General features: G+C 32.5%; 1 protein-coding gene across 4 annotated transcripts in view; it reads left to right on the forward strand.

The window, feature by feature from the left end:
• DPYD (dihydropyrimidine dehydrogenase) overlaps window positions 1-18,415 on the forward strand; it is an 848,382-nt gene that overhangs the window by 158,992 nt on the left and 670,975 nt on the right. The window contains exon 1 of one of the 4 annotated variants that reach the window (XM_049618416.1): window positions 7,299-8,272. The exons of the other annotated variants lie outside the window; for them this stretch is intronic. The gene's annotated coding sequence lies outside the window, so the exon portion shown is untranslated. Of the gene's footprint in view, window positions 1-7,298; window positions 8,273-18,415 lie in introns of those variants that run through there. 4 annotated transcript variants of the gene reach the window in all.

An 18,415-nucleotide genomic window follows, 5' to 3' on the forward strand; every position in this document is an offset into this window, starting at 1 on the left:
ATTGAGAAAAATAAACCAGCTACTAGGTAAAAGCTTCATGTTTTCTGGTACAATAAAAATTTCTAATGTGGACATTCAGAAAGAGGGTTCTATGTAAATAGGTACTTTATTTTGTAGTACTAGTAAAGTAGTAGTTTTTTACGGTATTTATTTGGGCATGTTGTAAATTTCACACAATAATGAATTTATTCAGGCATATAATCTTTTCTTAATTTTAGTGTCTCTTTTCCCTATACTTTCTTCCAACCTAAACCATTGTGAGTTTTATATCTTTTAGGTATGTGTATGCAATATTGTAGATCCAAGAGGGGCAACACTATATAACAATTTGAAGATGACTCAAAATTTTAGTTTCATAGACAACATGTAATCAGTTATATCCTGGCCTCTTGGATTTTAAAATGCTTATTACATCATGTCGTAAAAATCATTGTGTTATTCAAATTTGGAAAAATATTCTCTTAAACACACACTTTTCTCTCAGGCTGCTTTCAGTAGAACTAGCAATTTTATTTCTTTTTTTTATTTAAGTCAGATAATTTCATTACTTCATGGTCATATTCCTGGCAAGAGTTTATGTTTAAAACAGTTTTCTGAAAATTAAGATATAAAAAGAATTGTCATAAGGTGGCAGTATGTTTCAATGATAACCATCAGTATAGAAGGGATGCTTGTACCAAGTGGTTCCTTAGCCAATGTTGAGCTGTGCATAGAAGTTCACTGTACCTAAGTTGTTCTTTTCTTTTAGGAAAATTGAGCAGCTATTTCTTAGAAAATATGTGGAAACTTATCAAAGATCCTACTCTTAAATTTTACTATTACTAACTCCAAAGATTATTAGAAAATAGATTTAGTAATTATTCAATGCTACTTAAAGGGAAACCTTTTCTTCATCCCATCTATGCCTGTATACATTGGCATAGCAGTGAAAATGAATGCTTTCTGTTATGATCATTGACATGTTTTAGTGATAAATGATAAGGAAATTTACATGTTCTAAAAAATATATTTTAGGTTATAATCATTTTGTATGTTAAGTATATAATAATTATAATTTTCATTTTGGTGATATTGAATACAGGATTTTTTGTACATGGTTTAATAAATGATATTTGTCTGTGGAGAAGTGATAGAAAGAATTTAAGCTTTTTAATGAAATGGACTAAGTTTAATTTCCTGCCTTCCCACTCATTAGCTTTGAGACACTGAGCTTGTTACTTTGCCTCTGAGATTTTTCTTATTAGGAATTTCGAGATAGTAATAATGGTTACTAAATAATGCCATTGAAAGTTTAAGTTAGATGATGTTATTGATGTACTTACTAAACTTTGAGATATTTTGTTAATTATTATTACACCTGCAGAAATGATTCCTTTTTATTTCTAAATACTTTCAGATGTGACCTTACTTTGTGATAAAAATTTGAAGTTTGTCACATTTTTTGTCACATTATTATGATGTGGTAGATAATTGCTGCTTAACCATGCAGCCAAGCTAGAACAACAGAAAAACAAAAGCCTGTCTTGCTCATCATCCGTTACATATCAGTGCTTAAGCATTTGTCAATCCTTACCTGCATTATGAGTGTGAAGGATTATGAGTGTTACTAGGACATAGAAGACATGATCTCTCTCCTTAAACCATCCTGTTTGGCTAGTAAAATAAAACTGGAAAAGAAAGGAAGTCCTATGTTTTAGCCTCAGTTCTGCCATTAGCTAGCTTTGCAGTCTTGATTAAGTCTCTACAGCCCTGTTTTGTTATTGGTTAATTGAACTTGATAATCTGTAAGGTCCATCTGGCACTTCTGTCCTAAGAATATTTCATACTATGAATCTGCAAATAATTAAGCAACAAATTGCATGTTAGTGAACATGCAAAAGATACTTAAGGAGAGGACAAATTAGTGTGGGCTTGTTTCCCTGGAATATCTTTGACATTGTTTTCAAAGGACATACATACAGATGCTCATAAGCAAAAGGAAAGCCATTTTCATGACATAATCATTTTTTCTATCCCATAAGTAAAATAACAGAAACATATAACATTAAAAAGCCTGGTATATTTTAATTTTAAAATATTATTAATGTTTTAAATAATCTGAGTAAATTAATCATTTTGGATTTCATGAGCAGCTGGTAGGTAGCAAATAATGAGTACCTAGGGAAGAAAGACATACAAATAAGTAATTATTAATTGCAATTATTAGTGGTTTAATCATGGTAAATAGTGTCCACACTTTATATAGATAATTTAGATAATTTCATTAAAAGTATATATCTGTCAAAAAACTTGAATACTGCTTTATTTAAAATTTACATATGTAGCTTTTTCTAGCCCATGTGAATTCTTAGGGAGATACACCAAAAAATGTTGAATCTTACAAAAACAATGGCAACTAAATCTGATGGACGATCTAGTAGTCTTGAAGAAATGTGTACCAAGTATGTATGCATCAAAAGGAATTCTTCTAAGAAAAGTTTCATCAGGTTTCATCTTTTGTTGTGCCTCAAGTTTATATCATATTAGGGAAGAAGATGCTTTGCTGCTCATACATGTTTGTTAATGACCTTACATCTGTGTTAACGAGGAAGCTGAGTGTCATTTCATTTGTACCTTTATTTAACTGCTATGAAAGAGAGTCTACTCTTGTTCCTAATTCCACCACTCTTCCTACTCTTTCTACAAACAGACAGGTCTTGAAAATCTTAGGGAAATCAAATTATAAGTCTGGAAAAATGAATCAAGTCTTAGAACCTTCCTTGAAAGATAGCCCCAAGAATAAAGGTTTGGTTATGTGAAACAGATGAACCCTGGTAGCAGTGCTTATAACAGTTACCCATTATCTTCTGATATCCTGGAGCATACTAAGAAAAAAAAAATTAACCTTTACAGTAAGTACATAGACATGCACTTACCTTAACAGAGTTTTAGGACCTCAACACAGTCATGAAAGCATGACTTCTATGAAAAAAGAACAGAATACTGGCATAAATAAGACAACGGAAAGAAGTAAGAATTGCTAAGAATCTAAAAACAAATAAACTCCACTTTGGAGGCAATAATGAGTAGAATTATGGCTAAAGAAAACAAGTGATCAAAAGAAATTTGATCAGCTCTTAACTACAGATGAATATGATAAAGTGTAAAATAATGTGAGATAAATCAATATTAAGATCAAAATGATGGCCTATTATATGATTTCAGTGATTTACTCAGAACACGTTTATATTCTGTCTATACTAGATTTAATTCAGTTCTCTAGAGATACAGCAATTAACAAAGTAAAAATTGTACTTATTTCCACACAGTTGACAGCCTGTGGATGGAGAATAAAGACAGGAACATAGGAATATGTAATATGTAAGAGGATGATAAACACTTTGAATAAAAAGAAAGAGTAAGGGAGTAGAGAGTAGGGAGACAGAAATAAATTTACCCCAAAAAGAAAATAAAATAAGTGGACTGAAACAATAATGAAAGACATGATAGAAGAATATTTTCTTTACCTAAAATGTGTAGCTTGAAGAAATTTCTTTTTGTTTTACTATTATCTAGTCACATTTTTGTTCTAAATAATTAAGAAAAGTTTTAACAATAATCTAGACCAAAGAAATAAATTGATTTTAAATTAGTTGGCTTCATACATCTTTTCAGTTCCATGTGTCAGAAGACAATGGAGAAATTCTATCTAAAGAATTTTAAGGAAAAAATATATTATGTTCTAGTAATATTATATACAGCCAAAATGTTTATGTATAGAAGGGATAGAAAGATTTCCATAGACATTCAAGTGTTCAGAAAATATACCATATATCTCACCTATTAGGAAAAAAATTGGAAAATATTTCTCAACTGAATGAAAAAATTGAGATATCAAAAATGAGATTTAAAATACCTTTTGTACAGGGGTGCCTGGGTGGCTCAGTTGGGTAGACGTTTGACTTCGGCTCAGGTCATGATCTTGCTGTTCATGAGTTTGAGCCCCGCATCAGGCTCTGTGCTGACAGCTCAGAGCCTGGAGCCTGCTTCCAATTCTGGGTCCTTGCCCACTCACACTCTGTCTCTCTCTCTCTCAAAAAAAAAAATTACAATTTTTTTCTCAAAAAAAAAATTTTTTTTTTTGTACAAGAAAATGTAAAAGACAGGGTGCCTGGGTGGTACAGTTAGTTAAGCATCCAACTCTTGATTTCAGCTCAGGTCATGATCTCACAGCTTGTGGGTTCGAGCCCTGTGTCAGGCTCTGTGCTGACAGCTCAGAACCTGGTTCCTGCTTCAGATTCTGTGTCTCCCTCTCTCTCTGCCCCTCCCCCATTCCTGCTCTGTCTCTCTTGCTCTCACAAGTAAATAGTAAACATTAAAAAAGTTAAGGGATGCCTGGGTGGCTCAGTCAGTTAAGCATCTGACTGGCTCAGGTCATGATCTCATGGTTTGTGAGTTCCAGCCCCTTGTTGGACTGTGTGCTGACAGAGTGGAGTCTGGAGCCTGCTTCAGATTCTGTGTCTCCCTCTCTCTCTCTGCCCCTCCTCTCCTCGTGCTCTGTCTCTATCTCTCAAAAATAAACTTAAGAAAAAATTAAATAAAGAAAAACATAGCAGGTTTTGGGCACATGGTAAAAACTCAAGTGTATGTTCTACAGCGACTGTTAGAGATAGAATAAAACCTTTCAATTTATTGCTTTGGAATTTAAAAAGGTAATTTAAAACTGAATTTAAACTTTTTAACTAGTTAATTAGGTTACTGATTTTCTGTTCTCTCAGGAGAAGGAAGTTTACCCTCTGAGTCATGAAAAATCATCTTTGCACAGCTCCTTTATTCAGAGACCTTCTATTGTCTTCAGAAAAACTGTCCTCTCATCTTTTCCTATACCTGTAGTAGAAGAAATACTTCTATCCTGTTTACTTTTTAAACCTTGCATTCTTAGTTTTACCTCCCCCAGGATCTTGATCCTCAGATGTACGCTTTTTGTTGTTATCTAGCAATTCCCCTTTCTCTGCTTGCCACTTTTCCTCCATTTACAAGTATGTGTGATATACTCTATATAGGAAGTGTTCTAGCTTGACATTGCTGTCCTTCCTAGTTACCATCTGATGTGTCCTTCACATGTCAGACTGTTTTGAACAAATCTGCGTGTAGAAACTCTGCCTCTAATTCTTCATCAAATACTTCTTAGCACTGAAATCTTACATACACTTTTAATACACTCTATTGAAATTATTCCTTGGAAGATCACCATAGAATTCTCCAAATTCAAGTAGCTTCTTTATAGTTCTCTGTAGAGACAAGATGGGATAAAAGGTAGAACGTTTTTGGTGTTAACTGTGAGCAGGCTAGATAACTAACTTTTATCTTCTAATGAGAGACAAGGGTACAATTTCTAGGTTCCATTAGGTCAGATGTGGATTCATCTTGTCCACTGCTGTATCACCAGGACTTTATACAGTGCCTGGGAACGTGGTGTAGATATGTCAATTTACAATACTTATTGTATATGGATGGCTCTTTAGAAAGTCTTCTCTTTTTTTCCCCCATTTCTTTATCTTCACTGATGTGAATGAACAAGTGTGAGGGTGGTATAGAGAGAGGTGAAACAATTTTAAAGGACATGATTGGGCAGAAAGAGTAGAGAATATTGGTAAATAAATATTTATCATTTATATTTGTTATAGTACTATGAAGAATACAAGAAAGAATATACCAAAAATAGTTATCTTTTACTTATTTTTCTATTTATTTGATTTATAAGCTTTCCTCTTATTAATAAGTGCGAATAAATTAAGGGTAAGAAAGGATTATTTAGCAGTTAATACTTTATAATATCAGAAAGTATTTTGTGAAACAAAATAAAAGTATGGTGCTTAAAATGGTTAGACTGCATCATCAGGTACACAGGTTATCCAATTTAAATCAGCTATTATTTTCTTTTCCTTATTCACTATTATTCACTTATTATTCCTTATTTACTCATTCATTATTTTTATTATGTAGAAAATCTTTAGTTCTAATTGCCTGCTTATCATATTGGTATGGGAAATTGGAGGCATTCTAAATCTCCAGATGTAGTACCTATGACTAGTTTTAATGGAGACTGATGCATTTATCTGTTTTCATTCAGTTATAAGGGAATATGATGTCACATAAAATATTTCTTTCCAAAGCCATACCATAATTTTAGTTTTCTTGTGTTCGAACTTGTACTGTTGAGTAAAAGTAGTGCTTTATACACACACAAAAAATATGCTTATTGGATTAATTAATTCATTCTCCTTCACTCACTTGAAATACATTTGGTGTACATTTGTCTTTGTGTACATATATGAGTGTCTCTATAGGACATATTACTAGAGGTAAACTTCTGGGTAAAATAACAGGAGTATTTTTTTATATATAAGTGTCACACAGCCTTTTAAAGTTGATAGTCACTAATAGATTATTAAAGTGCCTACGTGTCACTTACCTAACAACATTGGACGTTTTTCTTTTTGATATTTGCCAGTGTGATGTGGGAAAAGTCACATTTTGATTTAAATTTAATTTCTTTGATAACTCATTAGTTTAAGCATTTTTAAATATTAAAAATGGGTGGCCATGTGTATTTTGTCTTAATTGCTGATTTATAATATTTATATTATAGTGTTATTGTCTATTTTATCTAAATACACACAAATAGATCCTATATATAGATGTATATGTGTTTGTACATATGTATTTATTATGTTTTAGATCATAATGATTTAAGATATATCTTAAAGACCTAATAAATGTAAGGGTATCTGAAGGGGACTTGTATAACAAATAAAGTGATACACTGAGATTATGGATATCATATGCAATATATTTCATGTTTTTCCTAGGCATGATCTCACATTTGTAGAGATTTATTTGCAAGAGTATTATGAAGTTTCCAAGTTTAATAAAATAGAATTGTTTGTTGTATTATCCAGTCAGCCTAGACAGAACCTGTGTCAGGAAGCTCTCATGCAAACACAGTGTATTTCTTAGTTAGTCAAAACAGTATTTTCTCATGTAAGGTGTTAGCCACTACAATTATCTTCATATTCCAGTCATTGTGTTCTCATTCATATGTACAACATTAATTATGCACGTATGTATGTTTTTATATCCTAACTTGGAAATTTTCATACTCATAGAAAAAAACACATGCAAAAGTTTTGTTTGTTTTTTTAAGGCTGAGTTTTGTTATTGAATTAGTTTATTAAATACACCAGGTATTTACTTGTTTACATAACTTAAGTCATAACATTTTATCGTTTCTTAATAGCTAAAATCAATATACATACTCCTGTATCATAGTCCTATAAAACAAATGTATGTTTTCATTAACTAATGCACTTTTATTAATCAACTGTTGGGAATGTAGAGTCATACTGGTAATAATGTTCATGTAAAATAAATAGGGCATGTGATCTCTGAACTCAGACAGCTTGCTTGCAGTTTAGTTATAGAAGTGCAGTATGAATGTGTTAACGAGCAGTGACCCTTTGCACTTGCAGTTCCTCCTGTCAAAATGTTTTGCCCCACCAGGTCTTCCAATGTCTGGCTTTTTAATATCATTCAGGCTTAGTTCAAATATTTCCTCCTAAGGGAAGTCCCAACTACCTAATCTAAATGATACCCCTATTAATCAATCACTGTGTTTCTTGTTTGTTTATTGTAAACCACTTATCAGGAGCTAAAATCATATTGATCACTAAGTTGCTTACTGATATATTCCTATGTCCTTCCCAACCTCCACTCTCACCCCAAATGGAAGCTCCAAAGTAGAAGGATGATAAGTTCTTCCTAATGTCTCCTATTTTCTGTTTTATTTCCCCAGATTATGTGTCCTTTATAAGTTATGGAGAAAAATAATGTTTGCATATTTTTAAGCACTGTCCCATTTGGAATAAGCAGTTAATATGTTGCAGAAATTTGAGAATACATGTATTCATATTTTAATGGCTAAGAAGTATTTCTGAATTAAGTCCACATTTGATTTTGAAATGTTTTCCACAAAATATTTTAAGAACTAGTTTTGAGATCTTGTCCCATACTTTGAAAATGTGTTTTTTAAAAAAAACAGGTTTTTCCAATCTAAAAAAGGAATGGTTTTTACATTCACAAATAGTCTCATAATTGTTTAAAGTTAACACATCACTACTTAATAACAGATGTTTTACACATGGCTTGTTAAATGTTCTTTTATAGCCCAGATATATGATGGAGATTATTCTATGCTTGAAGAATGTTCAAAAAATTGACAGTTTCTTTTAAGGTAAAGAAACCTATTACAACTTAGTTGAAAATTGCTGTTCCCTTGCTTTAGAAAAATGTGTATAATTGTATCGAGCTCTTGTATTCTTTGAGCATGAAAATTGTTATACCAGAGAGTACTTCATTCCTTCCAAAAAATTCTTTTCCTTCCTGCAGAATTGTGCTGGTAAATGGAAATCAAGGTGAGACCAGCAATTTCTAGATCATTTGTTAAGAATCTGGGACATTCTGTCAATAGAGAGATGAATAGCTATAGAAAGGCCTCTTATAAGTTATACCTTAGTAATTTTTTTTTTGTAATTTCATATGAAAACTGAATAGAGTTTTCATTTTTTAAAATTATTGCTATTTTTTATTTAGGGGGATTATGTGGTATGTCATGGTTAATTTTATAAATATTTTATTTCTCATGTCTTTTATTGCTATAATATAAAAAATATTAATTGTTTCTTAAGGTTGTATTTGTGAAATTGACTTGGCTATAAGAGCTCTCATTTAACCTCCTCTTAAGTGGTAGACTTATACGGAGTTTTCTTACTAAGAAAATATGCATTTTGAAATAAATATTTGTGATTTTAGAAGTCCTACATGCATAAAAAATGGTTTTGCTTACAGCAAAAAATGTTGAGTATTTATTTCTCTTGTAACAGGAATTTAGCTTTTGTGATTGAATTATTCCAATTTTTATATGACAATAACTGCTCAACTATCTAAACTACAAAGAAAATGACTAAGTTTAGAATGTAAAAGGATACTTGAAATTTTTATATTATCATCACAGATCTTAACATGTGTCTTCTAAAATACCAATAAAAAGGATGAATGCGTTTCTTTTACTGTCAATCTGTATTTGTATAAATTCTTGCCTATAGAAATACATTTGGTAATGCTTACACAAGAGGAACATTTAGAATCAGTTAAATTGAAATAAATGCTGATAAGAGCAACACATTCAGGACAAACCTACATGTTTTCTGATTCCCAAGATCATAGTTTCATTATAGTAATTTTTTTATTATTATGTTGAATACACACATAGACACATAGCAAATTTTAGAACACTATAGATTATATGTCTCCTTGAATTAAAAAATCTATATTCTTTTTAAACATAGGAGGCTATTTGTTCAAATAATTCCATGGTTAGAGACATATGTATGTATTTGAGAGAGTACTTTTCACACTCCCCAGACTTAAAAGGAACCGATCGCTCTTTCTCTGGGTTATCTTCTTTTTGAAATGAGCCATTATGAACTTATGCATGGAACATTTAAGTAAAAAATCAGAAAAACTTGGTGGGTTTTCTCTTAACTCTGCCAAATCTCATCTTCTCCTTGGTGCATTGGCAAGAAAATCAAAGTCTTAAGTTGAAAGAACCTAAAACAATCATCTAATTCTGTCCCTACTTAATGAGAAGACTGTTGAAATTAATTCTAGAATTATTGAAGATTTGGTTGTTATTTAGCTTGCAGCTGAGATTTGTAGAGGATTGATATGTGTATCAGTTCGCTATTACTGCATAACAATCTATTCCCAAACTCAGTGACTTAAAACAATAGCATTTATTATTGTTCATGAATATACTTATGTATCATGTTAGGGCTAAGTTGTGCAGATAGTTCTGCGGATCTTAACTAAACTCTTTCATATCCTTGAGGTTGGCTGCCTGTAGAGTCGTCTAGGGCAAGCCTTGACTTTTACAACTGAGATCTCCTCCCTGGTGGTTACTCTCGCGCTAGCTCCATGAGGCTAATTAGGAGTTGTTCAAATAGGAATGGCAAGTTTCCAAGAGATGGAGCATAAGCATGCAGGGTCTTTTGAAGCCCTAGGTTCACAACTGATACATCATTTGCCACATTCTCTTGGACACATCAATTCACAACATTAGCTTAAATTAAAAGAATAGGGAAATAGACTCACTTTTATTTTATTTTATTTTATTTTATTTTATTTTATTTTATTTTATTATTATTTTACTTTTTGATGAGAGAACTTCAGAGTCACATTGTGAAGGGTGTGGATACAGGAAGGGGTAAAGAAATGGACCCATTATGTCACCAGTCTATTACAGACCACTTATGGCCTCAGTTACATATATGTCTCAAAAGCAAAATAATGGTAACTTCTAACCCAGCACTGCCAGAAGTCTCATCCAGTGCCAGCATCATGTTCATTCCAGGGTTTCAGAAACTAGTAAGTTTTGAAATGCTCCAAGCAGTCACTGGTCCATAGTAATTCTAAAATTATGCTGGAAAAATATTACCAAGTCCCTCAATTCCAAAAATAGGGAATGTTCCTTGATTGGCTCTTGGTTCTTTTCCCTGGAGTTACTTTCTAATTCATTGCTTCCCATGACCTCTCTGCATTCTTTGCTCTGCCTTCTGTGATGTCTTTCCTAGTCTGTTGCTTTTCTTGGCTCTCGCTGAAGAAATGGTCCATTTTGCATGTATATAGTTTTCTTGGACTTATTCCTGCCCATAGAAAGTGAGAGGCCCAGAGGATGCTTTTCAGTTTGAACAATTTAAGCCACTTTTGTTACAGGTTGGTGGCTCTTTTGCCTATGAAACTTACGTAAAACTTTGTGGGCTTTCTCTGTCTGGATATAACCTAATCTGCTACAAAAGCCAAATCACAGTTGTTTTTGAGAAATGTTTCTCTTTAAATATTTGGCCACTGCTATGTTTGGATTTGACATCCTTGAGACCACACCTTAAAGATTTTCAGAAGCTCCAATCCTCCTCTTTTCTTCCTCCACTGGACACCACTTAATTCTTTTAGAGCTCTCAGCAAAAGGTCTTACAGCCACAGCCTTGATTTGATTATAGTTTTTGATATATTAATTATAGTATATCATATTACTTTGAAAATCTTTTGCCAACTGGGAAGACTAGTGATGAGAAACAATTTTTGTTTTCCAACTTAGCTTTCCTTGCCTTCTCTCTATACTTTCTAAGCTTGCCAAATGGATAAGGGCTTTTTTTGACTCTCTCCCTATCAATATACCTGACCATATGTAGTAAAACCAACAGACATTCTGAATGTATCACCTGAAAAACTATCTTGTCAAGGTCCATAAATTCATTAGTATATTATTTTGTTTTACATTTACTGTAAAAAACTGTTTTACATTTGCTGCTACATAACACAGGTCACCATTTTTTCCAGGACAATTAGCTCATTGGTTTAGAACATATGTTAATTACTTGCATCCAGTTTTCTCACCAGTTGTCAATACTTCCCCAAGGATCAGGCTCTCCAACTTCTGTTCATGCCACCTGAGAGGTGTGAGATGTTGAATAGAGATGGAATTTGGAATTCTTCAGGCAAATACATGATATTGACTGCTACAGCTGCTTGTCCTCCACAGCTGGTTCTGTGTCCCCTGGGCTTGCACCTAAATCACTCAGATGTCCTGCCTTAGTGTAATGGGCCATGATTATAGTGGCCCTGAAGTGGTCCAGTGGCCTGTCTGTAGCCATAGTCCATGGAAATGTATTAAACACAAGTTTCTGAAAACATTTTGCTGGCATATATTAAATACTCAAGCAATGAAATGTAAACTGAGAAATCATTTTCTTTTCGCAAACTCTATAAAGAACACCCACACCAAGTTTAATGACGGTGAAAAAAAAAAAGCAAAGGATCTCATCAGAGTGAAAGTTAAGTGTTAGAGAACATTTAAATCTATGACTGAATGGAAGGAAGCTTAAAACATTTAAACTTTTAAACTTTAGAAAGGATGACTCCTTGTAATATTTTTGGACAGGGGAATATCATTATAAAATGAATGTGTAAAGATTAGCTTGGTAGTGGTAGTAGATTAAAGGGAAGTAGTAGATACAAAATTGTCAAACATGTGAGAAAGTTAGTTCACATAGAAATTAAAGGTATAATTAAGTCATGATATCTCATTGATTTTTCATTTTTTCATTCATTCATTCATTCATTCATTCATTCAACAACTGTTTGTTGAATGAATAAACTGTTGGGCACTGTGCAAAAATGTGAGCTATAATGAATAGAATTAATACTGCTTTCAAAAATTTTTTAGGGTGCTTCAGATTCTGTGTCTCCCTCTGTCTCTGCTCCCCCACTAACACTCTGTCACTCTCTCCTTCAAAAATAAATAAACATTAAAAAATTAAAAAAAAAAATTTAGGCTATAAGAATAGACACTGTATAATAAATCTGTGAAATAAATCTTACACATAAAATATGAGAAGACATTCATAAGCCAGCATTGTAGGTCAAAGTAAAGTAGTATAAGTAGTTATTCTTAGGAAAACAGGATTTCTTTCTTTTTCTTTTCTTTTTTCTTTTCTTTTTTCTTTTATTTCTCTTTTCTTTTTCTCTTTCCATTTTTCTTTCTTTCTTTCTTTCTTTCTTTCTTTCTTTCTTTTTCTTTCAAGTATAGTTGATATACAATGTCATGTTAGTTTCAGGTGTACAACTTAGTGATTTGAAAGTTTATAAATTACACTATGTTCACCACAAGTGTAGCTACTGTCTCTTACATCGCTATTCCAGTATCATTGACTGTATTCCTTATGCTTTGCTTTTTATTCCCATTGTTTCCTCACTCCATAACTGGAGGCTTGTATCTTTCTCTCCCCTTTACCCATTTTTCTCAATCCCCACCCTTCTTCCTCTGGCATCCATCATTTTGTTCTCTTTATGTATAGTTCTGAATCTGGCTTTTGTTTGTTTATTCATTTTTTTTAGATTCCATTTATGAGTGGAATCATATGATATTTGTCTTTCTCAGTCTCTATTATTTAAATTAGTGTTAATACCCTCTAGGTCCATCCATGTTCTCTCAAGTGGCATGCCATCTCATCCTCTTTTATGGATGTGTAATATTTCCATGTGTGTGTGTTTATACATCTCATTTTTAAAATTCAGTTTATCTATTGATTGACACTTAAGTTGCTTCCCTGTATTGGCTATTGTAAATAATGCTGCAGTAAACATAGGGGTGCATATATCTTTTCAACTTAGTGTTTTGTTTTCCCTGGGTAAATACCCAATAGTGGAATTATTGGATCATATGGTATTTGTTTTTAATTTTTCGAGGAAACTCCATCCTGTTTTCCATGGTGGCTGTACTAGTTTGCATTCCTACCAGCAGTGCACAAGGGTTCCTTTTTCTTTGCATCCTCACCAACACTTGTTATTTCTTGTCTCTTTTATTTTAGCCATTTTAACTTATGTGAGGTGATATCTCATTGTGGTTTTGATATGCATTTCCCTGATGATCAGTGATGTTGAGCATCCTATCATGTGTCCGATGGTTATCTGTATTTCTTCTTCGGAAAAATTTCTATTCAAGTCCTCTGCCTAGAGTTTAATCAGATTATTTGTGGGTTTTTTTTTTTGTTGTTGTTGCTGAGTTGTAAAAGTTCTTTATATATTTTGGATAGTAACCCCTTATGAAGGAATGCCTGACTGGCTTAGTCAGTAGAGCATGCAACTCTTAATCTCAGGGCCATGGGTTTTAAGCCCCACATTGGGCATGGAGCCTAGTTAATATTAAAAACAAAAACAAACAAACAAAAACACCCTTATAAGGTATATGATTTGCAAATATCTTCTCCCATTCACTAGGTTGCCTTTTTGTTTTATTGATCATTTTCTTTGCTGTGAAAACCTTTTTTATTTTGATCTAGTCCCAAGATTTTAGTTTGCCTTTGTTTCCTTTGCCTTTGGAGTCAGACCTAGAAAAATGTTACAATGGCCAATGTCAAAGAAATTACTGCCTGTGCTCTCTTCTAGGATTTTTTATGGTTTTAGGTGTCACAATTGGGTCTTTAATCCTTTTTGAGTTTATTTTGTGTATGGTGTTAAAAAGTAGTCCCATTTCATTCTTTTGCATGTAGCTGTCCAATCTTCCTAACCCCATTTATTAAAGAGCCAGTCGTTTTCCCATCGTATATTCTTGCCTCCTTTGTCATATATTAATTGGTCAATTAATATAAGCATGAGGGTTTTGTTTGTTTGTTTGTTTTCTGGACTCTTTATTTTTTTCCAACTAGATCTCTTTGTCTAGTTTTGTCTCACCCAGTTATTACAGCTTTATAAGATATCTTGAAATCTAGAACTGTGATACCTCCAGCTTTTTCTTTCTAGGATTGCTTTAGCTATTTGGGGTCTTTTGTGGTTCCACACAAATTTTAGGATTACTTGTTCTAGTCCTGTGAAAAATGCTGTTGCTGTTTTGATAAAGATTGCATTGACTTTGTAGATTGCTTTGGGTAGTATGGGCATTTTAACAATATTAATTCTTCTAATCCATGAGCATGGAATAGCTTTCCATTTGTTTCTGTTGTCTTCAGTTTGTTTTATTGGTGTTTCACAGTTTTCAGAGTAGAGATCTTTCACCCTCCTGGTTCAGTTTATTCCTAGGTATTTTATTCTTTTTGGTGCACAAATGGGATTGTTTTCATAATTTCTTGTTCTGCTACTTCATTATTAGTGTATAGAAACTACCAATTTCTGGGTATTAATTTTGTATCCTGCAACTTTATTGAATTCATTTAATACTTCTGGCAGGTTTTTTATGGAGTCATTAGGGTTATCTATGTATAATATCATGTTGTTTGCAAATAGTGACAGTTTAACTTATTTTTTACCAATATGGATTCCTCTTCTTTCTTTCTTTCTTTCTTTTTTTTTTTTTTTTTTTTGTCTGGTTGCAATGCCTCGGACTTCCAGTATTATGTTGAATAAAAGTGGTGACAGTGGACATCCCTGTCTTATCCTAATCTTAGAGGAAAAGCTATGTTTTTCATCATTGAATATGACGTTAGCTGTGGTTTTTCATATATGGCCCTTATGTTGAGGTATATTTTCTTTCAACCCAGTTTGTTGAGAGTTGTTATCATGAACAAATGTTAAATTCTGTCAAATGCTTTTTCTGTATCTATTTAGATGGCCATATGATTTTCATCCTTTGTTTTGTTGATATGTTGTATCATGTTGATTTGCAAATATTGGACCATCCTTGCATCCCTGGAATAAATCTGACTTGATCATGGTAAATGATCCTTTTACTGTATTGTTGAATGTGATTTGCTAGTATTTTGTTGAGGGTTTTTGAGTCTATGTTCATAAGGATATTGACCTATAGCTTTCTTTTTTCAGTGTGTGTTTTGTTTCGGTATCAGGGTAATGCTGGCCTAGTACAATGTTTCTGGAATCTTTTCTCCCTCTTCTATTTTTTGGAGTAGTTTTCTTTAAAAGTTTGTAAAATCACCTGTGAGTCCATCTGGTCCTACAGTTTTAGTTTTTGGTAGTTTTTGATTACAGATTCAATTTTGTTACCTGTAATCAGTCTGTTAAGATTTTCTGTTTCTTCCTGATTCAGTTTTGGAAGATTGTATGTTTTTTTAGAAATGCATTTATTTCTTCTAGGTTGCTCAATTTTGTGGCATATATTTTTTAGTAATACTCTCTTACAATCCTTTGTACTTCTGTGGTGTTGTTACTTTTTGTTTCTGATTTTATTTATTTTATTCATTGAGTTTTTCATGATGAATCTGGCTCAGAGTTTATCAATTTTGTTTATCTTTGCAAAGAATCAGCTCTTGGTTTCATGTGATGCTAGATTTTTTATATATCTAAGTGTAAAATATATACCCTATGCATGTAAGATTTTATTTTCCCTTTCTCTATTCTCTAATTTTCTCATCTTTGTTTTTCTCTTCCTTCTTTCTGTACTCTTCTTTCTTGGTTCACTGTTACTTTTTATTTTATATTCACCTTTTTTTCTTTTTTATTATTCTGTTCTTTTTGTTTCTTTTTTTCTCATCAGTTTTATGACCTCTTCCTTCCAGTTTCCTATTCTCCTTCCTCCACCCTTTTCTCATGCTTTCCACCTTACCTGAAAAGATTGTCAGCAGTGTTCTCCTTGTATTTTTTAACATAATGATTATATCTTACTTTGTGTTCATTGTAAATTGATGAAATATGTAATACGTATTAGTACAATTATAAACTGACTGGAAAAAAGTAAAATTGTTGAGGATGTTTTCACACATGAAAAATGCATGCTAATTAAGCTGGTATGAATCTTTATTTCCAGGAAAAAATAAGATTCATAATAGATATTTGGATGAATATTGAGAATCTTAATATGCTATTTGGATTTGAAAGTTCTCATTCCAAGTTCCCTGGAATAAATAAGCATAACCAAATTAATAAATCGTAATAAAATATGCACTTCCTACTACTATGCAGAAACCTTAATAGGCAAGATTATTCAAGTCTGTTCAGCAAACCTGAGCTCTTACTCTATGTGAGAAACTAGGCTAGGGAAAGGAATATATTATTGGATATCATGGCAAAGTGCCTTCCTCTTTCTTCTTTTGATTGAGTTCAGAGAAGGGATAGATTAGCTCTGAATAAGGTAATGAAGAATACCAGTGGAAGAAGTAGATTGGATGTGTTTTTGCCAGAAAGAAGAAACCTGAAGGGAATGATAGAAGAACAAAAGAGGAAAATAAATATAGATATTCTTTGAGAAGTCCAAATTACATAGGATGAAGAAGCAATGGTTGCATTTAGGGGCAGTGAGTAGAAGATAAATTAGACTGTTTGTTCACCTAACATTCATTAACCCTCTACTACTAGTTGGGCACTGTGCTGGATATAGAGTGATATAGAAATGAAGAAAAGTGAGCACTTCTCTGAAAGGATTTTACAGACTAAGAGAGACAGTTTTGCAAATAAACTAATCTAACCAAATATAGAAACAGACAAAGGTAAGGCACAATGAAAGAACTGGCCTTTTCTTTCTTGGTTAGGAAAGTTAGAGAATGACCATTTTGCTGGGAGTTGTTAATGTAGATGAGGAAATAACATTTATTGAGCACTTACTCTATTACAAGACACTCTGCTAGACTCTGGATATCTGATGTCCTTTAGTCCTTACATAACTCTTTTCATTCTTACAGATTAGGAAAGTGAGGCTCATAGTAGTTGTGACTTATCACATAGTAAGTAGAAGAGACAGGATTTGAATCCAGATCCATTTGATCTTTAAGATAGTACTATTGCTGTTATTATATTTCAGGAGTCTGTGCTTGATTTGACAGTTATTAAAAGATAGTATAACAGTCATGCTTAAAACAAATGGGGATATACACTCATTTTGAAAAGGGGTAATACTCTGGGGAATAAATAATAACGAGGCTCTCTATTAGGTAGATTGGAAGGAAAGGTTGTAGATAGGTATAAATATGGAGAAAGAATCTGAGGAGAGACAATTCAGAGAAAAAACTAAAGAAGTTTTGTTTTGAACCTATGATATTGAAAATATGAAAAGTAATGAAGTCAGAGAAGAGCTAGGGAAAAATGGATTTCTCCATTCCTTCTATTACTTATTTGTTCACAACCTCATCATTCCTTGGCAGGAATATGAAAATAACTTGTTGTTCATTCTTTATACTGCCACCGGAATTGAGTTTCTAAAGAATCACCTGGATAGTAACCTTGGATGACACACCATTATCCATTATACAATGATGTGTAAAGTCCTTATCCAAGAACGTAAATGTTTTAGTCTCTGTCACTCTGTGCTGCATTTTATATGAATTCCCAGTGCTGTGTTATAATTTACTAAATTTCTTTTCAGTACATCCTGTCTAGAATCTACGCCTGTCTATCCTGTCTAGAATCAATGACATTTTCATTTCAAAGACAAAATTTTATATTTCCAAAATTTCTATTTGGTTCTTTTATTATATTCTCATTTTTCTTTTATTTTTACTTCTATTTGATTCATACGTTTTTATTTTCTTTTTAAGTGATGGTATCCACTCTTTTTTTATTATTTTATTTTATTTTATTTTATCTCATTATAAGTTTATAAACATAGTAGCCTTAAGGAAATTTTTCAGATTATTGTTTTCACTTTGTAATAAATTCAGTTCTAATTACTAGAGGTCTTAATGTGACTTTTTCTTTGTCTGTTTTTAGAAATTTTATGTATTTGTGCATCTTGAGTGATTGTTGTCTTCATTTGCTTTTCTCTTGATGACCTCTCCCTGTCTCATCTAGCAACTCCATGGTTGCCTCAATATAGATCTCAATGTGCTTGATCTAGAATAATGTCTTAGATCAGTGGATCTTGGAGTAATCTCATAGT

The sequence above is a fragment of the Panthera uncia genome, assembly GCF_023721935.1.
Source record: "Panthera uncia isolate 11264 chromosome C1 unlocalized genomic scaffold, Puncia_PCG_1.0 HiC_scaffold_4, whole genome shotgun sequence".
Taxonomy (NCBI): Eukaryota; Metazoa; Chordata; class Mammalia; order Carnivora; family Felidae; genus Panthera; species Panthera uncia.